We start from the raw sequence: 27,755 nt of genomic DNA, 5'->3' as shown, positions 1-27,755 counted from the left end.
AAATTACATGTTCTCCGACTCAAGCAGGCGGCCTATAAGGCCCTCGTCACGGAGGCGGCCAGGGGCCTCAGTAGAGAGCAACAGGGGAGACTGTATGATGTGGGTGATAAGGCTGGGAAATTGATTGCGTGGCTGGATAAAAAGGAGAGAGCGAGTCGAGTTGTCCCGTCGATTGAGAAACTGGATGGTGTCTGTGTCACGGAACCGGAAGAAATAGTCGATTGCTTTGCAGAATATTTCCGTGGGGTGTATTCCCCGGTGTCCTCCCGCTCGGAAGAGGATTCCCATGCCCTGCTTAGGGATATCGCGCTGCCTTCCCTTTCGGAGGAGGACAGAGTGTCGTTGGACGCCGCCCCAACCTCTGAAGAAATTGCCCTCGCAATACGCTCGGTCGCTTCCGGCAAGGCCATGGGTCCTAATGGTCTTCCCATCGAATTGTACAAGCTGCGACCGGATACGCTGGCGCCGCATCTCCGTGCGATGTTCCTCGCGGCCCGTTCGGCGGGTTCCCTCCCGCTAGACCAGCGTCTGGCTACTATTGTGGTCATTCACAAGGAGGGGAGGCCGCGGGACCGGGTCACGTCCTACCGGCCTATTTCGCTGCTGAATGCGGAGCCCAAAATTCTCGCCAAGGTGTTGGCCAATCGGCTGGTTGGCGTGGTGTGCGATTTGATTCACCAGGATCAGTCCTGCTTTATCCCCCATCGCAACACTGCGCTTAACCTGCGGCGCTTGCATGGGGTGCTCGCGCGTGTCCCGTTTATACGGGAACCGGACATTTTGGCATCCCTGGACGCCACTATGGCGTTTGACACACTTGAGTGGCCATATATTTGGGCGGCACTGGCGAAGTTTGGGTTTGGCCCGGGATTCATCGGTTGGGTGAAATTGTTGTACTCGGGACCGCTGGCGCAGGTGGTTGTGAACGGTAGAGTGTCGGCTCCGTTTGAGCTGGGCAGGGGCACGCGGCAGGGCTGCCCGTTATCACCGCTCCTCTTCGCGCTTGCCCTGGAGCCCCTGGCGGAGTGGATGCGGTGGGAGCCTTCTATTCGTGGTCTCCGATGGACCCCCGAGTATGAGGACCGCGTATCTCTTTACGCTGATGATATTCTTCTGTACCTGGCTTCCCCACGTAAATCACTGATAGTACTGGTTGATGTATTGCATTCATTTGGCCTCAACTCCGGCCTGGTTATCAACTGGGCTAAATCGTGTGTGTATGTCCTCTCTGGGGAGGATCCTATCCTTCCGCGGGGTTGTCCTATCCAGATCGCCCCGCGGGGATTTAGGTACCTGGGTGTCTTCATTACCCTGGACGCGGAGGCCCGATATAACCAGAACTTGCTTCCCCCCCCCAGCGCCTGAAGGAGGACGTCGCGCGTTGGAGGCGCTTGCCGCTCTCACCGCTCGGCTGGGCGGCATTGTTTAAGATGATGTCGCTGCCACGTTTCTTGTATGCTTTGCAGAATACAATGGACGTTGTCCCGGCGCGCTACTTTCGCGAGGTGGAGAGTTTGCAGCGCCGACTGTTCTGGGAGGGTAGGCCGCGTATCGCCCTGGCGAAGCTGACGCTCCCGTGGTACGACGGGGGGGTTGCCCTCCCAGATATCAAGCGATATTACTGGGCCTCCCAGCTGGCTGCGATCAATCACGGCCTTTACGGGCCCGCCCTAAACCCGGCCTTTGAGATGGATAAAATGTTACTGCCGGGTGGTGACTATAACCGGGCGCTTTATTCTAGCTCGCATGACGCGCGGCTGACGGGCCCCACGAGGGTCATGGTACGGGTGTGGCACATGGCTAACGTGGCGATGGGGTGGAAGGATCGCTTGACCCCGGCGACGCCACTATACGCATCTGAGCGGCTGGGCTCCCTGTGGACCTCGAAGGGCTTTGAGAAGTGGGACATGATAGGCATCAGCAGGGTGGGCGATCTCTGGACGAGGGGGGGATTCAAAACGTTCGATGTGCTGCAGACAGAATTCCAGCTGCAGGACAGGGAGTACTTTCGTTATATGCAGATCCGTCATGCGTTGTGCTCCGTATTTCCGGACGTTGCCTCCATCCCGGAGTACTCCCCTCTGGAGGATAGAGTGCTAGATGGGCATGTCCCGGACGGCACGATTTCATTAATTTACAAAAAGCTCATCAATGACCGTTCGGGACTGCTGACCGGCCTTCGTGAGGCGTGGGGGGCTGATGGATTGGAGCTGGATGACGAGGACTGGGTGTCAGCGGTGGCCTCCCCGAAAGAGGTGGCCATACCGGCCCGCCTTCGCTTCGTCCAGCTCAAGATACTCCATAGGGTCTATGTTACGGGGCCGAGGCTGATGCGTATGGGCTATGCTGTGGACGGGTTGTGTAAGCGTGGGTGTGGTTCTTTGGGGACCTTTCTCCATATTCTGTGGGAATGCCCGGAGGTGGTACGATTCTGGCGTGGTGTGCATGAGGTTTTGCAGGTAGTTACGCATGTGCCGCTGTTGCCTGAGGCGAGGAGATGTCTTTTGAATGTATGGGAGCCAACCGACTACTCAGTGCCGCAGACGTGGTGGGCGACTCTGGGATATATGGTGGCCAAACGTGACATTGCGCAACTGTGGGGTTCCCAGAGGCCGCCGACTGTCTCGGCGTGGAAGGACAACATGGATTGGTGTATGTTTCGGGAAAAGGTGGTGTATGTTGCGAGAGGTAAGCCTGGGACATGGGTGAAAGTATGGGGCCCCTGGAACGCTTACCGTGGGGGAATCTGTACCCCGCCGCTACTGCCTGATCCGTCCCCGGCCCCGTCTCCTTAGCCTGTTTGTCTTCCCGGTTCTGGGCAATGAGTTTACTTAGTCCCCTTCCTGACCTATTCCCCCCCTCGATATTCCTATGAATCGGTGGGGTCCCCCCCCTAGGGGAGCACATGCTGTTGTTTCCGACTGTGGGTTGCCTTGTGGACTTGTTTTTTGTTGTTATTTATATAAAAATGAAACCGTTGTGTGGGGTCCGGATGGTGTGGCTGCCAACGCCTCTTTCAACTCCTGTGAATTCCCTTTTGCCGCAGCGTGCGTTCTATTGTCTGTATTACATGCTCCTTCTGTTTGCTAGCGGCCGGCCTGAAGGTTGTAGGCCCATCTTTGTATATTTTTTGGATTCTGTAATAAACGGTTTCAAAAAAATAAAAAAAAATAAAAAAAAATAACATGAATTGTTATGTATTAAGTTACTAAGTACCTGGTTTAGACCTTGGTGGATGGGATACTGCGTCACAAATGTGATGTATATCCTGTCCGCCGTATTAGAAGTGAATTACATCCTATGGCACTTGTAATACAGAGGGCGAGCTATCCATCATGTTTGTTACCGAGAATGCCATTTGCCAAGATCCAAATCAGACACTAAGCCTTTTACTTTTGAATATATAAAGAAAAGTGTGCCATTTTCTGGTCCCCAAACAAATGGGAAACTAAGCACGACCTTTTGAATAAAAGCACGAAGAAGAACAGTACTGAATCAGAGGCAGCTAGGAAGTGATATGAAAAGGTGTACAAGTAAAAAAAGTAAGGAATTGAGTCATTAAGAGACAATTTTAGATACCTTAATATTAGAGGATGGCAGCTTTTATTTATCTCTAGGTTACAAAGGGAGTTGAGAACCCAGATCTAAGATTGATTTATATATTACAGAAAAACAATTGCTCGCTCATTTTGTCTCACTTTATAGTCATCTGAAGGATGTATTAGATCCTATATATTCTTTTTCATAGCCAAATATAAGATACACTTTCTTATCTTCAGACTCTATTAATTCTCCTCTGATGAAATTGCCATTATGAATTCTCATGATGATGTTTTCTTGATCCAATGTATTGTTTGAGAATGTGAGTTTTTGCTGCTATTCTCTATTGCTGTTTTATATGTTTTGTTATGTATATATTGCGTTAAATGAAAAGCAATTAAATGCCTCTGGGCTCGGTTGCGCTATTAGACATATTAAATACATTGCAAAGGGGGGGTTAGATGGAATTCTGTGTGAAGATAGTTTGAGCCTTTTTCCTCTTTGCGTTCCAGAATGGCCTTCAGATGAATTAAGGAACTTAAGGAACTATAGAACTTCACTAGGTGATCTGTTTCATCAGTCTACCACCTTTAAGACACAATCTCAATCTCATTTCCGTGATGTCATTTGAGATGTGATCAGTGATGTAATATGTCAAGTCATAAGCAGTGCATTGTGGGGGCTGTAAGTTATAGTTAGCTCAGGTAGCTATAACTGCTGAATTGCAATGGTTTTGTATGAGCGAAATCTGAGCCTAACTATAACGTCCCTGTAACCTTTGGTTTTTTTCAGTGAATTTCTAAAGTATTTTAAATTCTATTTCCTAACTATAATGTCCCTCTAACCTCTGTTTTTTACTGAATTGCTTCAGTTTTTTAATGTTATTTCCTCACTATAATGTCCCTGTAAACTTGGAAAATGAGTTTGCTATTGAGCCCGGACCTTAATCAGACTACCGGTAAGCCACATCATACAGTCTTCTATAGGACGTAGTTTAATCTGTCAGTGATCAGATGCAGTACATGCATCAATTACCCTATAGAATGACTACTATGTGCCCAAGACCTGATGCATCAGTGACTCTATCATTGACCTGCTGAATCAGTATCCCCATTTTGGACCTACTACTACAGTAGTTCAACCAATGACTATTACAGGAGATAAAGGAGATGCATAAGGCGTATCACACTGTACAACAATTAGTAGCATTGTCGTCAAGAAGTACAGAAGATCAATAAACACTACTGTTACACTCCTGCAAAATAAAAATAAAGTAGTGATCCAGATAATAAGAATTTACATCTTCCTAAAAAAGGCAAATAAAGTGTGGCACATAATAACTAGAAATAAAATGACCCAAATTAGACTATCATGCAAAAAATAATTTTGAATATTTTTTAGATCTGGCATGACACATAATAACTGAAACCACAATAAATTACACAATATCAATTGCCCAGCATCTGTACAGTATCATACCTGCCTAAGCAAGTTGCTAATTGTAACTGACTATCTTGTTCAAGCTCTCTTTCGTGCTCTCATTCCTTCTCCACTCCCATTCACTTTTGTATACCAAACTCCCTCCATTTTTCTTTTTGTTTCTATTTCTTCTCTTATTTCCTTTCTCATCGACTTTTTTTTACAATCCTTTGACTCTTGCCATCTATTTCACTTGTCTTTACAAGCATCATTCCCTTTTTTCTTTTCATGCTTCCTGTTTCTTTCCTCCATGTTTTTACTCTTCTCTTCTGTTTATGTCATGCTTCCCACATTAACTCACCAGGGAGGCCTGCTTATTGCACTTCCCACCCTGCACTGGTGTAATCAGGGTTGAGGTGCTTATAGGTTGACACACCCAAAGCTCTGCAGCTTTTTTCTGACCATGATTCCCACTGCTGGACATAACAGTTGCCATGGTTGGATGGTGCGGATGTGGGGAACAGGGTTGTGTTAAATGGTGCAAGTCTCAGATGCCCAATAGTCAAGCGGGCTTGACATAACTTCCACCTTTAATCCCCCATAGTGTTGAGACACAGAAGCACGAGCAGTCAATGGCAGGGATGGGAAAACACTGGCCTCCAAACTATAAAGTCAGTCAGTCAGTCAAAGAATCGTTATTCGGTCAATATTGACCATAAAAGCACAAGACACAAATATAAATATATACAATGGAAAAAAAATATTTTATGAAAATACTGAGATACCAATAATTTATGTGCAAATGACAAATTGTAATGCATAGTTTAAAAGAAGGATAAAATACAGTATAAAAGACCTGGCCAAAAAATAGCTGACCTCAAAAACCTTACATAGTAGGTCTGTAATGCTATCAGAAATTAGTCTGAACCAGCTCAATACATTGTATTTCATCTAATACAATTAAAACTATTAAAAAAACATAATCAATAGTAAATTTTTTCTAGAAGTCTAATGGTTCCACAAAGAAAATTTAAAATACCAAAACACACTCATGGCGAGTAGTTGGAGAAACAACATGTCAGGTCTTACTTGCAAGACGTTGTTGCTTCTACCTAGGGGGAGTATAAATGCTATCCTCGGGCTACTATAATTATCACAAAAGAATATAAAGTGCAAAATATTCTGGTCTGAGAAATTATCACAGGGACATAGACTAAGATCTTCTTGTTCACAAAAGCTCTTTGGGGTGACTAAAAGCCAGTGAAAGGTATTCAACCTAAACCTTGTCAGTAAGGAGCGATGATAGGTGTTACTAACGACTGACATTTAAGGTTCCTCCTTTAGACAGGTTTTCAATACAATATATTGCTTTACAGTTGGTTTAATGAGTTCTCTCCCCTCTCGCTCATTTTGCCTGGAATTTGTTTTTTACTGCCTTCATCTCCATGGGGCGTAGGGGTTTAGGGTTAGTAAATAAGTCCAGGCAATGCACACTCGGCAGTGTAGAGGTGTGGAGCCGCGGCCAGGGTGACTGACTCCGGAATCTGGGAATCACGGTTCGATCGTCGGCGGCAGATTAGCCCAACACCATGTGACTCTGGGCAATAGCTTGCTTAATCTTCCCGACGGCCCCCAGTGCCTAGAGACCCTTGCGGGTGATTGTTCGCGCTTTACAAATGTGTATTATTATTATTATTATTATTATTATTTAATGTATCTTAACCATGGGATATATAAGGCCCGATCCAATGCTCTTCAATCCTCAGTAATTAACTGGCTTAAGACAAGGTCAGCCAATGAGTGATTGGTGCCAGTGCGCTAAGGTCAGAGATATAGCCAAGTCCAACCTTCTCATGCAACATGAATGAGGGTCTGCTATTTGGAACTGCAAGCAGATGGTGCAGAAAATTATTTTCAACCACTTGAAGTTCACCCCATGTTTTTACCCTCAGACATCGCTCCCATACGTCACCATAGGTATGCATTTTTCACTATATACCTTCAGTAAAGCAGATACTGGTTTGGCCACCAGTCTACATGCAAAATCCATGGTGGCGCCTACAGTCCTCAATAATATGTTCTATTTTAGGGATTTTTTGCCAGCCCAAAAGCTTTTGTTGTCAAATAAGACCCATAGATAGGGGAAGGTCGTGACCTTGGTGAGTTCAACATTATTGCCAAAGAACCTTTGATCACCAGCCTTCTGACAGCCAATTGTCATGGTGTGCAATTTGATAATATTAGTGGACAGGTCTAAGGAGTTCATAAAATTGATGAATGCATTTAACAAAAGTTGGAGACCCATGACGGTGCTTGCAAACAGGACCGCGTCATCTGCACATAACAGGTCAGGGATTAATTTGAACCCTGCCTTTGGAATATCCCTGCAGGCTACTGACAAAATGTTCCCAAGGTTGTTAATGTATAGGGTAAAAAGCAGAGGAGCCAAATTACACCCCTGCCTTACCCCTCTCTGAACCCCCCAGGAGGCAGTCAAGCTGCCATTTACATCACACCTGAATGAGGCTGAAAGATTTGAGTGAAAGTTGTGTAGGAATGCCTCAAGCTCGACCTCCATACCCAAGTCCAATAAAATATGCCATCATTTGCATCTGTTAACTCGGACAAATGCTGAGGTTAGGTCCATAAATGCCACATGTAGGCAGCCCTTCTTTGCTACAGTGTCTTTACCCACTGCTAGTTGCAGATTAATACATTGATACAGAGTCCCTCTCCCCTGCCTGAAACCATATTGTAAATCCAATATTACATTTGAGTTTTCTAGCCATGAGGTTAGACGCCCCAAGACGACTTTCCCCATTATTTTAGCAGCTGAGTCTGGAAAAGAAATAGGGCAATAGCAAGTCGGATCGTCCATGGCCCCTTTTTAAAAATAGGAAGAATTATTGCTTTGGACCAAGAGGAGGGAAAACCACACTTACATGCTACGCTAAAGACACAAGACAGGATGTTGGCCCACATCAAATAATCTGCTTCATATAGATCCGGGGGAACCCCATCTGGCTCTGGCGCCTTACCCCCAAATGTGGCCAGAATAGCTTTGATCAACTCTTCAGTGGTAAGAATCAGGGGTGGAGTGTCTTTTTCTTGTAACCAAAGGGTGTCAGGCCCTACCAGGTCCTTCCCACTACAAATTCCCTTAAAATGGGTTTCCCATATATTAGGGATGATGGCACGGTCCAGCCTACTGTTTACATGACTATTAAAAAAAGTTCTGTTAACTATCACCAAAAATGTAGTACTATCCTCTAGAGTAGAGGCTTGACATAAGGTCTCCCAGGCTTGCTCCTTAATGACCCTTTTCCTCTGTTGCACAGCCAATTTATATGCTTTCCTGTAGGCCCTGATTTTTTCTGCATCCCTGGATTGCCGCTTTAAGGCTGCCATTAAAACTCTATGGTTCTTGAAGCAAGTACGATCAAACCACTTTTCCACTTTATTAGGTGCTGTTTTGATGTGGCATTGGAGATTTGTGGCGATTTGTCTACTGAGGTCTGGATTACGGGGTTGGTGGTCTGACTGCCTGAGAACCGCATCCTTCTACTCCATGCCGCTGTGCACTGGCAAATAAAGGCCCGTGGTATTACAAGTTGAGCAGTCCCAAACACACTCTTCTGCCCTGGAGATCCTGTCAGTGTTCTGCGGCAGAACAGGCTGATTTGTTGGGGGTGAGACGGCAGAAACTGCTAGGATAGTGTTTCCACCGCTGAGTGCATTATGAGTACAATGCGACATTGGCAGTCTCACGGTGGTAGACAGCCACCGGCGGTTGGTCAAAGGCTGTCCATAGCTGATGTGTGAAGGATAAAAAAAACATTCTCAAAAAATGCCGCTGGCTGGATACAGATACTACACCTCTGAAATCTTGTCACAAGTGGCAGCGCCTGTAAAACAGACTATAAAACACACCCCTAACTTGACCTACATCCTTTGCCATTCCAGACCGAGTAGCCATCTCCATCACAACCATAAATATTCTTTCATCAATCCTTTCCAAAGTTTCACTCTTTAACCACCACCACCACCACCCTTTACGTCTATTTGTGCAACCTAAGCTGTTATTCCCTTCTCAAATATTCTTTTCAACTCACTACCCTCACATTTATTGGCCCCCCTCACTGTGGGCCCCAAAAACCAGCCTTCAGTGAAAGGGAATTAACAAACATGATGGATGAAATCCTCAAAGTTGAACCCCAAATGTTTGGTACCCAAGTCCAGCATACTCTTCACAGCACAAGATCGGAAATGTGGCAGAGGATAGTCAATAGTATGAATGCTGTTGGAAACACCCCTTGCACACAGCTAGACAATAGGAAGAGGTGGAACGACCTCCAGAAGAAGGTTCATAAGAAGTACAGTGACCACCTCCAGGAGGTACGGAGAACTGGCGGAGGGTCTCCCAGCACACCATTAAGATTCATACCCTGGGAAGAGAAGGTTTTGGCCTCCCTACACCCCGAAGGCTTGGAAGATATACAAGGAGGAATGGACTCTGGTAAGCGATACTACAAGAACTGACACAATATCACAATGTCTTGTCTGCAATAAAATAGGCCTACTCCCTGTACATGGCACGTAGAATCTATCTCTAAATTTGGTTTGTATGGGGCAAACAATATTATTGCTACCTACACTACAGATATTCATTGCAAAGATTGTGTCAAATTTAAATGCTGCATCAAATACTACAAGAATGGAAGCATGTAATGTGGGATCATGTAAATGTGTGTTCAATCAAAGATCTGTACAATATATAGCCATGGCACAATACTCATCACGAAAGTCATGAATAACTATATCTACCATGAGGCCTTGTGTCTTCACCACCACACAGCATGCTACACTGCTCACCCCTTCTCACCTGGTTGCCATCTTGCTACTGAACTAACTCCAATCAAGGAACACAACTCTTCTCATCCGTTAACAAAGTCTCATTCAAGTGACTACATCTACCATGAGGCCTTGTCTCTTCACCACCACACAGCATGCTACACCCTACAGCCCCTCTTCTCACCTGGCAGCCATCTTCCTACTGAACTAACTCCACTCTAGGAGCACAACTCTTCTCTGCCCCTTCAACACATCTACCATGAGTCCTTGTCTTTTCACCACCACCCAGCATGCTACACCCCTCACTCCCATTCTCACCTGGCAGCCATCTTGCTACTGAGTTAACTCCACTTAAGGAGCACACCTCCTCTCTGTCCCTTCATCATATCTATCATGGGGCCTTGTCTCTTCACCACCACACAGCTTGCTACACACCTCAACCCCCTTCTCACCTGGCAGCCATCTTGCAACTAAAATATCCAGCATGAGATCTGTCACATTGAGAAATGTACATAAAGTTTAATCTGAGATATACATCTTAGGTTATTGGTGTCATGCACACAAAAACCCAGAGCTAGGTTGCCCTGAGATACTGAATAACCTAACTTTACAAATAAGAAATCTGTGCCAAACAAGACACTCAGGTAATCTACAATGACAACTGAGTCCATGCTCACAAGTCAAACCTTTTATTGAGGACAACATTAGTCATCAAGCTCATTGTTGACAACCTAGCAAACAATATGCCTTATTGCATGTACAGATACACATTGGAACCATACTCGCTCAGTGTAGGTAATTGTTGAACACTCACTGAGGATACTGCAACATCGAGAGAGCAAGTTTTTCACCTTTGAAAAAATGATATGATATATAAGCAGATTTACATCATTTATGTTGAAGATGAGTTATGAAACTAGTTACAGATATCAGTTCTTCAGCTCAGCAATGGACTGGACAAAAATGTCCTAGATGACCGCACATTAATGCTGCCATTACCTTACTTCTCCACTTCAATCCATAGCTAAACCAGCAACTGCTACAGAGCAGAGGTAGGAAAGTAAGCAGAATCCCTCCCAAGACTAAGACGACGACGAAGCCCTCAATGGCCAACAAGCTCCTGAAGCATTGGAAGTCGACCACCGGCCAAGCACATCAGGGCAGTCTGGGCAGACCTTAACAGCTGGCCACTCTGGGACTACACCTCCTACCACAGCTGCAACAACTCTAACAACATCTGTCCTCACGACCACTGCGCCTAGCACAGGGAGAACCCTCTCTTGCCCCCAGTCCTGGCTTCTCAGACAGCCACCACAACCCCAGTCAGTCAGGAGCCAGGACCCAGTTGAAGTGTGCAGTCTGTCTGGGGCAGAAGGCAGTGGGGCCAGATGTCGGAAGAGGGCCAATGTGGATCCCCAGCATAAGTCCACTGATGAGATGGGCACCCAGACTGCCATAACATAGGTCCTGGCTCTGTAACAGGACTCTCAAGGTGCATTGGGCCAGGTTGTCACCGAAGTCAGGGAAATTAAGGAGTTGCACCAGTCCACTTACTAGAAGGTCACTGACATCCAGGGCGATATGGATGGCCTCAACAATGAGGTAGCGGGCCTATGCACTGAGGTGGCCTGCCTCCATTCCGAGGTGGTCTACATGGTACGTGTGCTAAGGGATATCAACAGCACCCTCCGCAGGGCTTTGCCACCAACAGCTCCACCTACCTGTGTGCCAAACTCATCACCACCAACAACCTCTGCAGCTGCCATAGAATGGGAGGCCCCGACAGAGAAGTTCCCACACGCAGGCACCCCAGACTCAGCAGCTATTGATCTCCCTCTCACCCAGAAAGAGGGGACGTTCTTGTAAGACTTCAGGAGGGAAAGGTGGCAAGACCAGAAATACCGGCAGGTAACCACCTCCTCGCCACTAATGTCGTTGCTGTGTGTGCCACACATTCATGCTGCTGACTCCTCCTCCCCATATTTTAGGCCTTGGCGGAGTTCGTGGAAAAGTGACAAAAAACTCCGGCAAGCTACGCAGAGTTCTGCGAGCGGTGGAGTGAGTTTCCTCGCTCTGTTTGCAGTGATTTTTAGTGCACAAACAGTGCAAGAGGGTGCTTCTTCTTTCTGCCACTCGAATAGACATTCTACTTGAGCAGCAGATTCCTCAACGCAAACGGAAGTTTTCTCAACTCGAGCGGTAGCCACCATCCGTGACCACCGGCATTGAGAAATCTCACTGGGAAGAAGTCTAGCGTTGGATTTTCCTTGCTCACGTTCACCAATCTACCAAAAAACATTGTAAACTCCACGAACGTAGTGGAGTTGACTGCCCAGGCATACCATATTTCCACTCTGATGTGAGGAGTCATTTGGACTTGCAATCTCTGGTCAGAGATCCCTCTCCATCTGACTAGTCAGATCCACGATGGTCAGATGATCCAATCTGTATTTCTGTTTATGTGCCTCTCCTGCATGGTCTGGAGGTCAGGGCATGGGCAGAACACTGGAGGATGACTGCCTTCTCCTCTTCTAGGGTACCTAAGTGAGTGAGTAGTGGAGCATCATCACACTCTGTTAGCAACATCATGAAACTCTTCACATGTAAAGCATTGTACAAATAAAAATGACAGATGTTGTTAAATGTAGGAAACTAAGTACTGTGATTACATTACTGGTCAGCCTGCCTTCACTAACAGTCACCTACAAGGTAACAATTCACAATCTGACACCTTGATCATGCACTACATCAAGAGAAAGTAGCTGACATGTCAGAAAGGGCGGCTTGTCTGACATGTTTTAACTGGTACACCATCACACATGTAGCAAGGTTTCCCTATCTGCCATGCACATCTATGCATTGCACAATGAGTACCATGTCCAAAACTTTGACTGGGATTACGAGCATGTGAAAAAGTAAGCCTTAAGTACATGCAGTGGTAGTGGTGCATATACAATTATTAAAAAAACAGTAACAACTGGGTCTGAGGCTATTGCAAACACATCACACTCGACCACTGACATGCGGACAAAGACAGCGCACATGGCGATTTCATGCACGGCGGTCTCCCTCATAGGTTACCTTTGGCTACATTTGATCGTGGTCGACCAAAGGCTATGTGCATCTAAGTGTATGTACTTGTGTGCACTGTAGATGTACGCTTCAATTCGAAAATACACTCACTTGCCTACAAACACTGCGGCCATTAACCATTCCTACTGCTCAGCTGCTGAGTGTTACCTCTGGGACCAACCATGCAAGGCTAAACCGGTGCAAGGGTTCCTGCCCTCACAGAAGGAGAGCTGGAGACCCTTGTAGGAAAAGTCCTACAATGGTATGGCCAGCTCTGTTGACTGATTTCAGGATGCAGATGTCACTCTCCCCAACTGTCAAAGTCAAACATACCCACTAGTATGTTGACAATCATATCCCTTACATCTGTCCATTTAACTTTCATACCTTTGTGTGCACGAAATGTGTAAGCACGTGATAGCACTTAACTTCTATACAATTAACAACCATACTCTCGAAATATGTACAGCACCACATCGGAGACCTGTTGCCGGGATAATCAGCTGGATGAACATCTGAATGTGGAATCCATCAGCATAGTCATGTGAAGCGTGTCCAAGCCTTATGAAAAGTCGTTAGGTAACTATGCAAACCAGCAGGGTGAAATGGGTTGGTGCTGCATCACAGGAATGATGGTATGTGTGTGTGGACATCCACACGTCTCAAAACAGGTGACTCAGCATGAACTACTGTGCTAGTGTGAAATCATCCTCAAAAGTTGTCACTATGAGCAATCCCATTCTGGTTTACTTTTTAGCAGGGACATTGGATGTGCATAAAATACTGACATTCAGAAACATATGTAGTGCCAGTGGAAGCATGTTGCCTAACTCACAAACAGACAATTCTGGCAAGATGACACTATACCTGGGTCAACATAGCTGATGCAACTAGTCCCTCAATAGTATTCAATTCAGTTTTGCACAGCATTGCCATGTAACCAATCACAACGGCCAATGTGTGATGCCATGTACATTTTTATGATCCGATTTGTCATACTCTCGACTCTCCTGCATCTATTCCTGAGCATCAACTCCATGATCATCAGGAGTCACATAATGCAAAGCATCCACATGTGTCGGATAATGGCTGTAAGACCCAAAAATATGTTTGTTTAGTCTTAATCATACATGTAACAGTGCTTTAAAATCCTAACTGGTGAAACTCACTATATCTGACATAGCACTCAAGTTCATGACATGTGTCACTCTCAGAGTCACATAGATGCACACCATGTTTTATGCTGTAAGTATGAGTCTCCACAAATATGAGCAATTCAATTTGTCAAAACATGTTGGAACATGTCATAGTAGTTAGAAATTTGTTGTGTGCTCCATGTATGGAGTCATTGTACTGGATGGTCATAATCATAGTAAAATATGGCATTGTAATTGCCCCTGTACTGTACTGCCAAAGGTGCTTAGTGTGATCTCTTGAGTGATTACACAGACCGTGTGTGTTGGCCCTGCCTTTTGTTTGGATGTGAAATCAGCCTGACTCCTGGACCAACCTTAATGTATCAAAGCATTCAAAGCATATATGTGTGATATGATTCAATGTAGGTGTACCTGTACAACAATGTTTCAATGCACCTCTATCCTGTAGCAATGGAGGTCTTACACATGCTAGTTCTCAAAAAATGCATTGAGCTTTGTCATAAAAGTCAGATGTCATGCATGTGCAGTACATTAATCATCTGTGTCATCCCTCCAGGTCAACACCTTATTGAAGCAAAGGATTTTGTAAAGCCATCACCATGAAAGTGCTGACCCAGGGAGTCTTTCGCCGGTGAAGCTTCCATTGCTGGAACAGGTGGGAGGACCTCAGACGTTGGAGCTGAGAGATCACCCTAGTGCAGCTGGCAAAGTCCACTCCACTTCGATGGAGCTGGCGCCGGACCCTGACTTCCCTCATGGCCCGTATTCTGGCAGTGGCCTATCCTGAGCTTGATGGGCAGTTGAGGGCCCAACAGCAGCTAGAAGAGGGTGAGGATATCCCTGGACTCATGAATCAACACCTAAGCACACTTGTAATGTCACAGGTACCCATAAACAGATCTATCTGTATAGTGACCAATGCCAATTCACATTAGAGAGTACACACATGTGTAGTGTTGTCAGGCTTAAACCAAAGGAAATGATGGACGGAGCGTTGAACATTGCAAGCACTCACCCCCAGTCAACAGATCTGGGTTTAATCCATCACCGTTCTTTAGCCCACTCTGCCCCCCCAGTTCAAACATGGCCATATGCAAATCAGTCTGACCCTGTGCCTCATGGGAACAGTCCAACTGGGGTGGCAGAGTGGGCTACAGAACGATGGTGGATTAAACCCAGATCAGTTGACTGGGGGTGAGTGCTTGCAATGTTCAACACTCCGTCCATCCTTTCCTTTGGTTTTGCTGTGTTTTCAGGCTTGCCACACATATGTGTCTTGGACCACCCTTAACACTTCAGTATGCAACTACATTTATGGCTCTTCATGGCATGGCGTCAGTGCCCAACATAATAGAAGTAGGCTGTAAAGGTGTCAAGGACGTATATGTGAGGTTTAGGGACACTATCATACGTCTCATTACTCACAGTGATGTGAGGACATGGGTGGTTTTTCACACATGCTCATCGACATAAGTATTTTGAGACAATATAAATCTGATGTAGAGACTCAGATATACTTCTCTGAGGACTCACAACGCCATATCACATAGGGAGGCCCCATGCATCAGATTTTTTCATCAATATAAATGGCACACACAAATGGATTACATTTGCAAAATGATATTGCCTGCAGATGAGTAGCATGTAATAGTCACAACAAAAGTTGTGTACATATGTGGACGTGTTTAGAGAGCAAGAACAGACAACATATTTATGAGAGTCTGGGTTGTGTTGATATGATGTATCTTCCAAATGGTCTAAAGGTGCAACGTATGCCACATGGGCATAGGATTCCCTTTAAAACTGCATACTTACCAAATGCTTTCACTTGAATCACCCCATATAGAAACGGTCAGGAATCAATCCCAGACTAAAAGTGAAGATGTGTATGCATTGTCAGGGCATATGGATATATGTGTTAATATGTCAAGTGAACTTGTTGAACACTTCTTTTAAAATTTATTCAGGATGTCAATCTAATTAGCTAAATATGGGAAATACCCTAGAGTCAGCCGGACAATGTGTATCCTCGATGAACAACTTTGAAAGTACCCCAGTACTTACAGACAGTTTGTAATGGATTTTGGCTCTTCCAATAACATTATGTGACAGACAGTGCTGTGCAAATCACATAGTAGGAGCAAATCAGTCCTTATTTCAAGCATCATTATGCAAGTTCAGTGATTGTACCATGTCCGTGTGAGGAATGGGTATGACAGATGTAAGTAATGTCTTGAGAGTTGGTGTCATGTTTCCCAATCATGTATGAATCTGGCACATTTACAGAGGGTAAAAAAAGGTCCTGCTACAGACATGGATGAGGAGCAGTGGAAACCTGATGCTTACAATTGTCAGATATAGTGGACGCCACCATCTGTGGAGGGATTACTAGCTCATGTTGTAGACATACATGCACTTTTGACATAACAGTGTCACTAATGTCATACCAATTAGGATGGTTTTGATGTTAACATTGCAAGTAGTCTAAAGTGCTAAGCTCATCCTCCTGAGAGTCTAAAATGTTTACTATAAATGTATCTATTCTTTCATTGCAGCATCTAGAGAGCCAAGCGGAGAAGACAAGGGCCTACATGTAGGGGAAGCAGCTGGTCTGAGTGGATCTAGTCAGGGCAATGAAAACTGATGGACCCAGTGGCCAAGAGGGTGAGTGGAGTGCCATGAATGATCCAGATTGGACCAATACATCAAGTGAATCAGACTCCAGGGGCACTCCGTTGGTGGTGGTGGCCACCACTGAACCTGGTGCAGTGTCATCAGTGTTTACCACACCCTGTCATCTCTGCCCTCCCTGCTGCTCCCCAACCAGTTGCACAGGCCCACATACTTCCTGGGTTCCCCGTCTCCTCTGCTGCAGGCACCTCTACTCCTGCCCTTGTGTCCTCAGCTTCCATTGATGAGGAGACTTTTGACCTCTTAATAAGGATCTCTGTTGGGCAGACTGCACTGTTGAATGCCATTCAGGGTCTTGACAGCCAATTTACACAGATGTCTGCCTAACTGGGTGGAATTCACAGTGGGGTGTGTGCCCTACAGGGTTCAGTTCAGGCTCTGGCCTCCTCCTTAATGGCAGCTACCCCAGCCTTCCATCCAAAAGCCTTCACCTCCCACAACACCTTGCCCATCCCTATCACGATCGCCATCCCAATACCCATCCCCAAATACTACACCTCTGCCTTGTCCCAAGTACACACACACCAGTGCATGCACCTGCACAAACACACAAAAGCAGAACTCAACCATCAACATCCCCAGCAATTACTACACATAACACACCTCCAGACATTCAGCCACAAACACCACTACCTATCAGCACAGACACTATACCTCCATCCACATCACCTTTGCAAGCAGCTGACACCTCAATTTTCTCTTCCTCCCAGCCTGACCCAAGCTCTGATTTACCCTCAACCTCTACCATTGACCATTTCTTCTTGTCCTTTGTACTTTGCCCTGTTGGACGACTCCTGCCCCGCCAACATCAAGGACCACTTTTTCCATCCCTATCATTTGCCAGCACACCCTACCTATCCTAAATCCACTCTCAGGAAGCGACAGAGAGGCAAGACCAATTTCGCCCACGGAAAGTGTACTCCCAGGGCAAAGTCCACCCCCAACCCAAATCCACCCCATCTAAGCCCAAACCCTGTCATTCCAAACCCTAGCCTCCATGTCACTATTCTTCCCTGAGGTGCCTGCCCAACCCATATGATGCCCCTCTGGGGAAGTGTGTTCACAGTATTTGTTTGGCAAGTGAAGTGGCATGCTCCTTTTGAGCAACCACCAGGATTTATTGACATGTCAGAATGTCATCCCTGACTTGTTATTGTATTTAGTTGTGTTGTTATAAATATATCTTCTTTTGTACAACTAGTCAAGTGTGATGTCTGAGTTATTCTTCAGAAATCACAACAGTCTGGATCTCTGTGATGTTTTTGAGCATCTCTAGTTTGTACATGTGTGTTCTTGGTTCAGAAAATATAGATAGGGAACTGGATCAGTAAATGGCAACAATGAATGGAAACAGTTTGAGAGGTCCACAAGTTACATGGATTGACATGCTGGCACACAAGGAATGAGGCTGATCTGAATGATATTAGTTATGTGTTATGGTCAGCATGACAATGAGGACCTGTTTGAAATTGATACTCTGGTTATGGTCTGATGTCATATCTTGCAGATGTTATGGGTCGACATACTAATGGATTGCCGTTTACCTCAATCACGTATTCAGATCTCTTGCTGTCCAGGTGGCGTTCATGTTTCTCCGTGGTGAAAGCAGAAGTGTAAGGGGCATAGCCTTTAGATAAATCTAACTTCCCTGATGTGTGTGCTTCTAATTGGATAAAGAACTCCATCTTGCAACGTGCTGGTTGTCGTTGTCATTGTGAGGAATGCAAGCTGCCACCAAATGCTGGAATACCAGCGGAGAGTCAGTCATTATTCTTAAATGTTCTACTGGCTCTCTGATTTAATCAATTTCATTTTACATTGTTGTTCCAATATAAGCAGTAAACTCAGTACATAAACCATGTAATTCCTGTGTTAGATACAACTATCTTCCTTAGTCGATATCTTGGCCCGAGCAGCCTGCAGCCCTTTTATCTGCATAGCGAAAACATTTTTTGAACAAACAAAACTTTATCTGTGCTCACATTCAGCATCATTGTGCCAATGTATCAATTTATTAAACTTGTTTGACATGATTGTAGTCTCGAGCATCACAGAGGCGTATGCTAGTGTGCATTATCACTAAGGGTTCAGCCCTTGATTGTCTGTGAGATGTGAAGTATCCATTGACTAGGACCCCTTCAAGACTTGTATTTAACGGGGCTTCTCTCATATGTCTGTCCCCCGATTCCTCCACAGTACTCACTAATAATCCATCCGTAGATGGTGCTCTAGCACACGTCCACCTTTTCTGTGAGGATACCTTTGAAATTACAGAAGACAATGGGCTATCTCATCAATTTCATTTAATCCATGAACAGTCGTGTGAAGGATCATCTTAGCTTTTAACCAAGAGAGGATGAAGTCAATATTCCGGCCCTTCACATGTGTTAAGTCTGTCCATTTCATCTCAAAGGGTCCATGATTTAGTTGTATGTAATAGTGAACCATTGGGGCGTTCTGTACTTTGCACCTAATGAGTGATCTGTGTTGTGTAATTCTTTTCCTAATGGCCTGAGATGTTTTACCCACATAAGCCAGGTCGCATGGGCATACCACACAGGAATGTATGATGTTACAACGCATACATTTACAACGCATGCCTTTACAACACAGTTTTTACATCGCAACATCCTTTACAACGCATACATTTACATCGCATACCACTACAATGAATTTTTTTAAACTATATTTACAATGCATTCCATTCCATTACATCGCATTATACCTTTACAACGCATACCATTACAACGCATACCATTACATTGCATTTAAGGTAAGTGTTGGATAGTGTAGGCATAAAAATTACTATTCTAACTCCAGGGGGTGCAACAGTAGGGTAAGTGTTGGATAGTGTAGGGGTAAAAATTACAATTGTAACTCCAGGTTGGTGCAACAGTAGGGTAAGGGTTGGATAGTGTAGGGGTACTATGCGTTTTAATGGTATGCATTGTAATGACATGCGATGTAATGCCTGCATTGTAGTGACATGCACTGTAGTGTCATGCGTTGTAGTGACATGCAATGTAATGTATGCGTTGTAGTGACATGCGTTGTAAAGGATGTTGCGATGTAATGACTGCGTTGTAAATGTAGTGCGATGTACTGACTGCATTGTAAAGGTTGTTTCCCACCACATAGTATATCACATTTGTTGTATTGCAGTTTGTGAATTCTGAATGTTTAATTATTGTGCCGTGGTAAACAAATTGTTCTCTTTCCATTGTACTTTTGCATGACGTGCAGATGCCACATTTGTGATGTCCTTTAATAGGAGGTAAATCAAGCATTGTGCACAGGGACACAAATAGAGGGACGTCTTTCAGTTTTTCTAAACTGTTCACAATTATCTAATTTTTGCATATGATCTTTTTTATTTCATTAGTTGCACCTGAAAATGTAGTTACACATACCAGAGGGTAATTACTGTTCCGTTCTTTTGGTTCCAGCAAGAATTCTCGAGGCATGTATCAGACACGTTTCAGTGCACTTTTCAGTAGTTTTTTAAAATAATTACATTGTTGTAATTTGCTCATAAGTACATGTGCATTGGTAAAGTAATCCTCCCGTTTGGAACAGTTCCTTCTAATCATCAAAAATTGGATGTGTGGTAAAATATTAAGTAACTTCCTTTCAGTGTACATTGGTTTAAACCACCTGTTGTCATTTATTTGACGTTCAGGTAAATAATGGTAATGTCTTTCTCTGTGAGATGACGTAAGATTGATGGTGTAGGGTGTACCTTTTGATATGAAATGAAGAATGGCACTCCTATAGCGAAAGAGGTGATGGTACCTACAAATGTAGAACAAGTTAATAGAGAACAGATACAAGGATGGCGGAGTCAGACACCTGTATAGAAAAGGAATTGCAGTAGTGTTGGTAGAATTCGACAGCAATCCATTGATATATTAAGCAGGGGTGGGCGGAATTTGCAAAATTAACTTTCGCAAATTATCGCAAAAATGTTTAAAATTATCGCAAACAAGCGGAAATATCGCAAAGATGCAGAAGTTTTTTTCCGGCATCTTCGCGAGATTTTCTGCATGGTTGCGGGTCGCCAACTTACCCATGTGGTTGCTTGCGGGCGCGGCCATCTTGTTTTGAGTTGTCTCGCAGTGCATGATCGCGAGAAGAAAGACGTGATCGCGCGACGCATGACGTCACTGCGGGCGCGAACTGTCGCGAGACAGCGCAAATGGCTAAAAACAATACAACATCTCATGGAGAACGCGACCGGATCAAGAAAACTTGTCGGCGAACGCAGGGATTCAGGTAAGGCGATCACGCGCGCGCGAGAATGTATTAATTTACAGCGCGAGCAAGAAACAAATTATCGCCAAGCTGCAGGAACCGGAAATTTTGACAGTTTCGCGCTCTCCGCGGAACGCGAAAATGTCAAATTATTGCAATTTCCGCGAACGGAACAAAATTTTCGCCCAGGCCTAATATTAAGGACATTTAAACATGTCTTTCCAAGGCCAAGTATAAAACACAAAATAAGTACTTTACAAGGAGTGGATCCTTGCAAGATTAGAAAGCATACCGATTTGCAGGGACACTCACCAGCTTGTTTATCAAACAAAGTGTGCCAAAGCACGTTTCATCATTTCAGGATGTTAACTGTGTACTACTCAACAATGCAAACTTTAGTTATGAGGCTGGACTATGTGAAAACTACTGCTTTATGTTTAGGAGAAATTAATAGAGCACTTTGGCATGGTACTGTGGCAGACATAGAAAAGGTTTGTGATGATGTGCATTTTTCTTTCTTTGGTCCTGAACAGGATTCTAGGGAAAATGAAGCGTTGTTAAGAGGAGGAGTTGCAGAACAGGACACAGATATTACAGTTGATAGTTATCGATGCAATAACTAGAAGATTTAAACACAGACTGTTGACTTGTATTTGAAAAGTGAAAAAGTAAATAATGATAACTGGCAAAAGTTAGCTATGTATTTATTTGTAGAGGAACTCTTTGAATTGTCCATATGGCAAGTTATATCTAAGTAGTGTTACTATAAATTAGAAGACAATAAAATGAACAACACATAGATATTAGATACCCATTTTGTAAGATACTAAAATACCTGCTAATGTAGAAAACTATGAAGGCCCCCCCCCCCAAAAAAAAATCAACATTTATGATTCTTTGCAGCATTGCGAAGGGCTGTAATGGACAGCTCTCCAACAATCTCTACAACTCCACAATCCATGTAGTGTGATGCCAACTGGAAAAACTTTGGAGCCAAATCCTGAAGTTGAGATTGGACCTCTGAAGGGACTCTCTGCCCTGGTGTTGTTGTGGCTGCTATTGAAGATGAGGGTCCTTCAGCCTTGTGTTGCCTTCTTGCTGCTTTTACACTATTGCTATGGTATGTTTTTAGATGCTAAAGCATGGACGTAGTCCTGCAAGCATATGTATACCCCTTGACAATGTCTTCTATGAGCTGCTCTAGAGAATGTTCAAGATAGATAAATGGGGTGTTCTTCTTATTCTTTTAGCTGAAAAGTGTATTATACAATGATATTCCTTTGTTTCCCGGTGACACAATTTTATATTTTGTTTTTGTTTTTTTCTTTTCATGGTCTTGTAAAGTTTAAAAAATGCTGTTCCTTTTTGTCATAACAAAAATGGCAACTGAGACAGGAGGAAACGAAAAAGTGTGCACAGAGAAATGTGCACAAATTATAAAAGTGGAAAAAAATTGCATGTATGTTTTTTGTAGCATTGTGAATAGCATTAATAACACACTGCTCGCCAGCACTTATAACAACACTACAGTCCATGCAATACATGGCCATTTTTGAAAACTCTGGAGCTATATCTGTTGTAATAGTCTCTACCTCTGTAGGGACATTCTGGCTGGCAATTGTTGCTGCTGCCAATGATGTAGATGGTCCTCCAGCTTCCCTCTGCTAGATCACGTATTGGAGACGTTTTCTAAGATAGGTTTTAAGACGATATAACATGGACGTCGTCCCACATGAGTATTGTTTATTCGTCCCTCTGGAGAGGATCTTGTCACAGATTGTGCTTTGCACTAGTTTTGCAGCAGTTTTTGATTTCCCATGAGGTTGGGTAACAATGGGTAGTTTGAAGGGTGTTTGGTAGTTAAGTTCTATTTGTGAGTTCAGATGTTGAAAGTTATTTTTTGAAACTGTTGTTTTTTTTTACAAATGTGTGGTTAAAATAAGGTTAAACCAATATGTTACTAAATAACTAGACTCAAACTTTGTGTAAAATATGTCTATATATCTGAATACACTTTGTCATTTGTATTCATGACTACTGATGTCATTGCAACCTCCAGTGTTGCTGCGAAGAAGGAAAATGCATTTTTGATGTAGTCTTGAAAAATCAATACAAAGGGGAAAGTAAAATTATTATTTCTCTAAATAGCTACACTGAAACGGTATATAAAATATGTCTACATATGTGTTTTACACTTTGTCAAAAGCACTAGGTATGCGCAGTGTGTCCTTGGCAACTGAACTCATAGAATCACCCAGGCTCTACCTATGCAATCATACAATCAACCAGGCACCACTAAAGCACATACATAATTACCCAGACATTACACACTCACTCACAGACCAATACAGCCACTCACACACCCAGTCACCAATCTATACAGCAACTCACACACCCACTCTCAAAGTTTACAGGTTACAGTTAGGAAATTAAATTAAAAATACCTTCGAAATTTACTGAAAAAAAAGGTTACAGGGACATTAGAGTTAGGAAATATACATTTAAAAACACCTTAGAAATTCACTGAAAAAAAACAAACGTTACAGAGACATTATAGTTAGGCTTAAGTTTCTCTAGTATAAAACCAGTGAAATGCAGCTATTATAGTTAGCTGAGCTAACTATAGCTTGTGCTCCAGCTGCACACTGTTAATGACCTCACGTATTACATCCCTTATGACATGGTCAGTAACATCACTCATGACATCACTGATGGCATCTCAAATTACATCACTGATGACATCACTGATAACATCATCCACAGAATCTCTGACTTACCTACTCACACCCCAATATAAGCTTTCATACACCCACTCAAACTTCCACACTACCATTCTCAAAAAAACATTGACACACCCATACCAGTACTTACACACCCACTCACTGATTCATAGGTCTACACACACAACCCTCCATACACCAACTCACTCACTAATACAGCCACTGATATATCCGCTCATACACCCACGTAGCCACTCACACACTGTCAATCACCCATAGAGCTACTCACACACCTAATCACTCACCCATGGAGTCAATTACACAACCACTTACTCACCTATAAAGTTATACACACACCCACTCAGTTATTCATACAGATATTAACACATATTCACTCACCCATACTGTCAGAGACACACGCACACACTCACCCATACAACCACTCTCACAATCACTCACTCACACAGTCACTCAAATACTCCAACACTCACCTATACTGCCTTTCACATATGCAGTTACTCAGCCATATACCACTGACACATCCATTCACTCACCAACACAGCCATACACAGACCCAGTTACCCATACAACTCCTCAAAGATATACTCACTAACCCATACATCCACTGACTCACCCACTCACTCATCCATGCAGGCAGTCACACACACCCTCACCCACCCACATAGATATTCATACACCAAACAGGTACTCAGACAACCAATGAATCACCCATACAGCCATTCATGTACCTACTGACCAACAGAGCAAACACAAGGAGATGATGGACGGAGCACTGAAACATTTCAGACACTCACCCCCAGTCACAGATCTGGGTAGAATCCATCATGGTTCTTTAGCTCACTTCGCAACCCCAGTACATACCTAGCTATATGCAAATCAGCCTTGACCCTGTGCCTTATGGGAACAGTCCAGCCCGAACTGCAAAGCCAGGTCTTCCCAGGACTGGAAACAAGCATCCTGGGACCAGTTTCAGGGTATCACCCCCTCATCAGCAAGGCTAGCTTGAACCCAGTGGCAAAGTGGGCAAGTGACCCACATCTGGGCATACCCTGCCAACTTAGGATGAACAAAGCAAACACAAGGAGAGGATGGATGGAGTACTGAAAGTTTTCACACACTCACCCCCAGTCACAGAGCTGGGTAGAATCCATCATCATTCTTCAGCTCACTTTGCCACCCCAGTTCAGGCCCAGCTATATGCAAATCAGTCTTGACCCTGTGCCTCATGGGAACAGTCCAGCCTGAACTGCCAAGCCAGGTCTTCCATGGGCAGAAACAAGCATCCTAAGACCGGTTTTGGGGTAAAACCGCTCATCAGCTAGGCTGGCTTGAATCCAGTGGCAAAGTCAGCAAGGGACTCATGTCTGGGCATACCCTGACAACTTAGGGTGAACAAAGCAAACACTGACCAAACAATACAGCCACTTAGACACCAACTGTCAGACTGAAAAATACATCCAGACAAGCTTCTCACTTACCCATACATTCACTGTGAGTGACACCTAATCGCTCACTCATACAGTCAGTCACATATCCACTGAATCATCAATACAGGCACTTATACAACCACTGATTCATTACTACACCTTGGTATATATATATTTAACACAGATAAACTTAAAAAAAACACTCACAGTCACTGGATGATGTTATCAGTGATGTCATTTGAGATGTCTTCAGTGATGTCAGTCACCACGTCATGAGTAATGTAATGTGTGAGATCATAAGCAGTACATTACGGGTGCGCAAGTTATAATTAGCTCAGCTAACTATAACAGCAGAATTTCACTGACTTTGTATGAGTGAAGCATGAGCCTAACTATAACGTCTGTGTAATTATGGTTTTTTCAGTGAATTTCTAAGGCTTTTTAAAATTATATTTCCTAACTATAAAGTCCCTGAATCCTTTTTCTTTTTTTCAGTAAAAAAACGTATGTATACAGCGGTCGCCAGTAGGTAGTTATAGTTAGGACCTTGTTTCTATTCAAAGAGCGTTTTTTGATTTGCAAATATCTTTGGCGCCATTTGACCAATCTTCGCGAAATTTTCAAAATCAATGGCCCGCTCTTGTCTTGAAACTTTCGGGGTGATTTATCAAGCAGGGGCCGAGAAAAAAGGCAAGATCCCAAACCACGTTTTCTCCATGTTAATTTCCATAGGAAACTTTTGAAGCAGTTACAGCCCAAACTTCTGAATGGAATTACACTAAATGTGGAAAAAAGGTAGCTCTTTGTCCAGAGTGCACTCATTTTGTTCAATGGTGTAAATCTATCCAGTAGCTCCTGAGAAATTCATATATTTACAAATATTAATATCTGGTGGCCACGAAGGATCCACAAACCCTCCCGATCTCGAGCCTGACTCTGAATGGCTGCCAACACTTCAAACCAGGAAGTGTTGGCAGCCATCTTGTGAAAGTAAAAAAACTGTAAAAAAAGAAAAGGGGGCAGGGTAGGAACACCCTGACCACCTAGCCCTGCTTCCAGGGCCCCTCAGGGCCCCAGAAAGCAATAAATAAAAAGAATCGGGACAATTTGCACTGGATGCTTGAATCCAGCTGAAAGTTTTTAAAATGAAGCACGGTTTGACGCACTTCATTTAGTTAAGTCCCCTTGTCGGTCAGGGTCAGGCCTGTGGGGCCCCTCACGCCCCCATGGACCACCACCTCTCTGAGGCCATACTGATTGCGTGCCCCCCACAGCGCTGGGGACCACCACCTCCCCAGGGCTTTATTATTATTAAAATACATGGGGGGATCCTACTCCCCATGCAGCCCTAGGGACCAGTACCTTCTCAGGGCTATAGTTATTACATGCGGGGAGTGAAGCAGCCCCTCTTTCCCGGGGACTCCCACCTCCCCGGCATGGTTTGCTTTAAAAAAAATTAACTCAAGCCCCCCATATGGCCCCAGGGACCACCTCCTCCCAGGGTCATACATAAATTATTAAGTGCGGGGGTCCGTAGCGGACCCCCGGGGACCACTACCTCCAAGGGCTTTAAAAATGATGGGAGGGGGGCTGTGCGGCACCCCTACTGGAGCCCTATGAGGCCCTGGGGACCACCACCCCCCAGGACCGGCTCCAGCATTGTCTCAGGGTACCCACCCCCTGGACTTTGCAGTATGCTATGGGATGGTGGGAGCAGTGCTCCCACTATCCCATAGCAAACTGTGTACTCACTTTGAACAAGCGAGAGCAGTTTGCTCTCTCTTGTTCAAAGCGAGTACACTTTGCTTTTTACCCCCAGGGAGTTGCATGTTAGCAGTTCCCTGGGGATTAAAAGCAATGCTGGCTCCCACAGGAGGCGGGAAGCCACCCAGGACCGCGGGGGCAGGGACCGTGGGGGCCTTCAGGCTCTCCCTGCAGTCCCTTTAAAGATGGCAATGCCCCGGGGGATGGTGTCCCCAGGGCCAAAAATGGCCTAGAAGGGGGGCCACTCGCCCCACCTATCTTTTTAATAAAAATAAAATGGCCGGGATGGGGTCCCCGGGGACAAAAATGGCCTGTGAGGGAGACCACTTGGCCCCTCTCACTTAAAACAAACACATTTTTAAAAAAAATTGTGGCCAGGCCTTGCCCGGGGGATGGTGTCCCTGGGGCCAAAATCAGCCACGGAAGGGGAGCCGTGTACCCCCCTAACTTTGTATTTTAAACAAAAAAAGAAAAATGGGTCTGGCCCTGGGGAATAGGGTCCCCAGGGCCCAAAAGGGTCAGGGGAAAGGGGGTAACACATCCCCCCTTCCTAAAATAAAAAAATAAAGGAAGCTGTGTAACTCACAGAAGCCCCACCCCCTTTCACCACTACTCTTTAAACGCACCTCCTGGCATGCTCTAAGTTGGGGTATGAAGTCCCCTTTGCTACTGAGGGTCCTTAGGTGCCAACTAGCCCTTCATGGTCCTGGGGACCATCACCCCCCATAGTCGGCTCCTGCAATGTCCCAGGGTGCCCACCCCAGGGACATTTTCATTTGTAATGGTGTTCTCCCACCCTGTCATTGCAAACTTCTGCTTTGCTTCATGGAAGTGTGAGCAGG

This window comes from Triturus cristatus, chromosome 12, assembly GCF_964204655.1.
Source record: "Triturus cristatus chromosome 12, aTriCri1.1, whole genome shotgun sequence".
Taxonomy (NCBI): domain Eukaryota; kingdom Metazoa; phylum Chordata; class Amphibia; order Caudata; family Salamandridae; genus Triturus; species Triturus cristatus.
Note: the sequence above shows the minus strand (reverse complement) of the source record.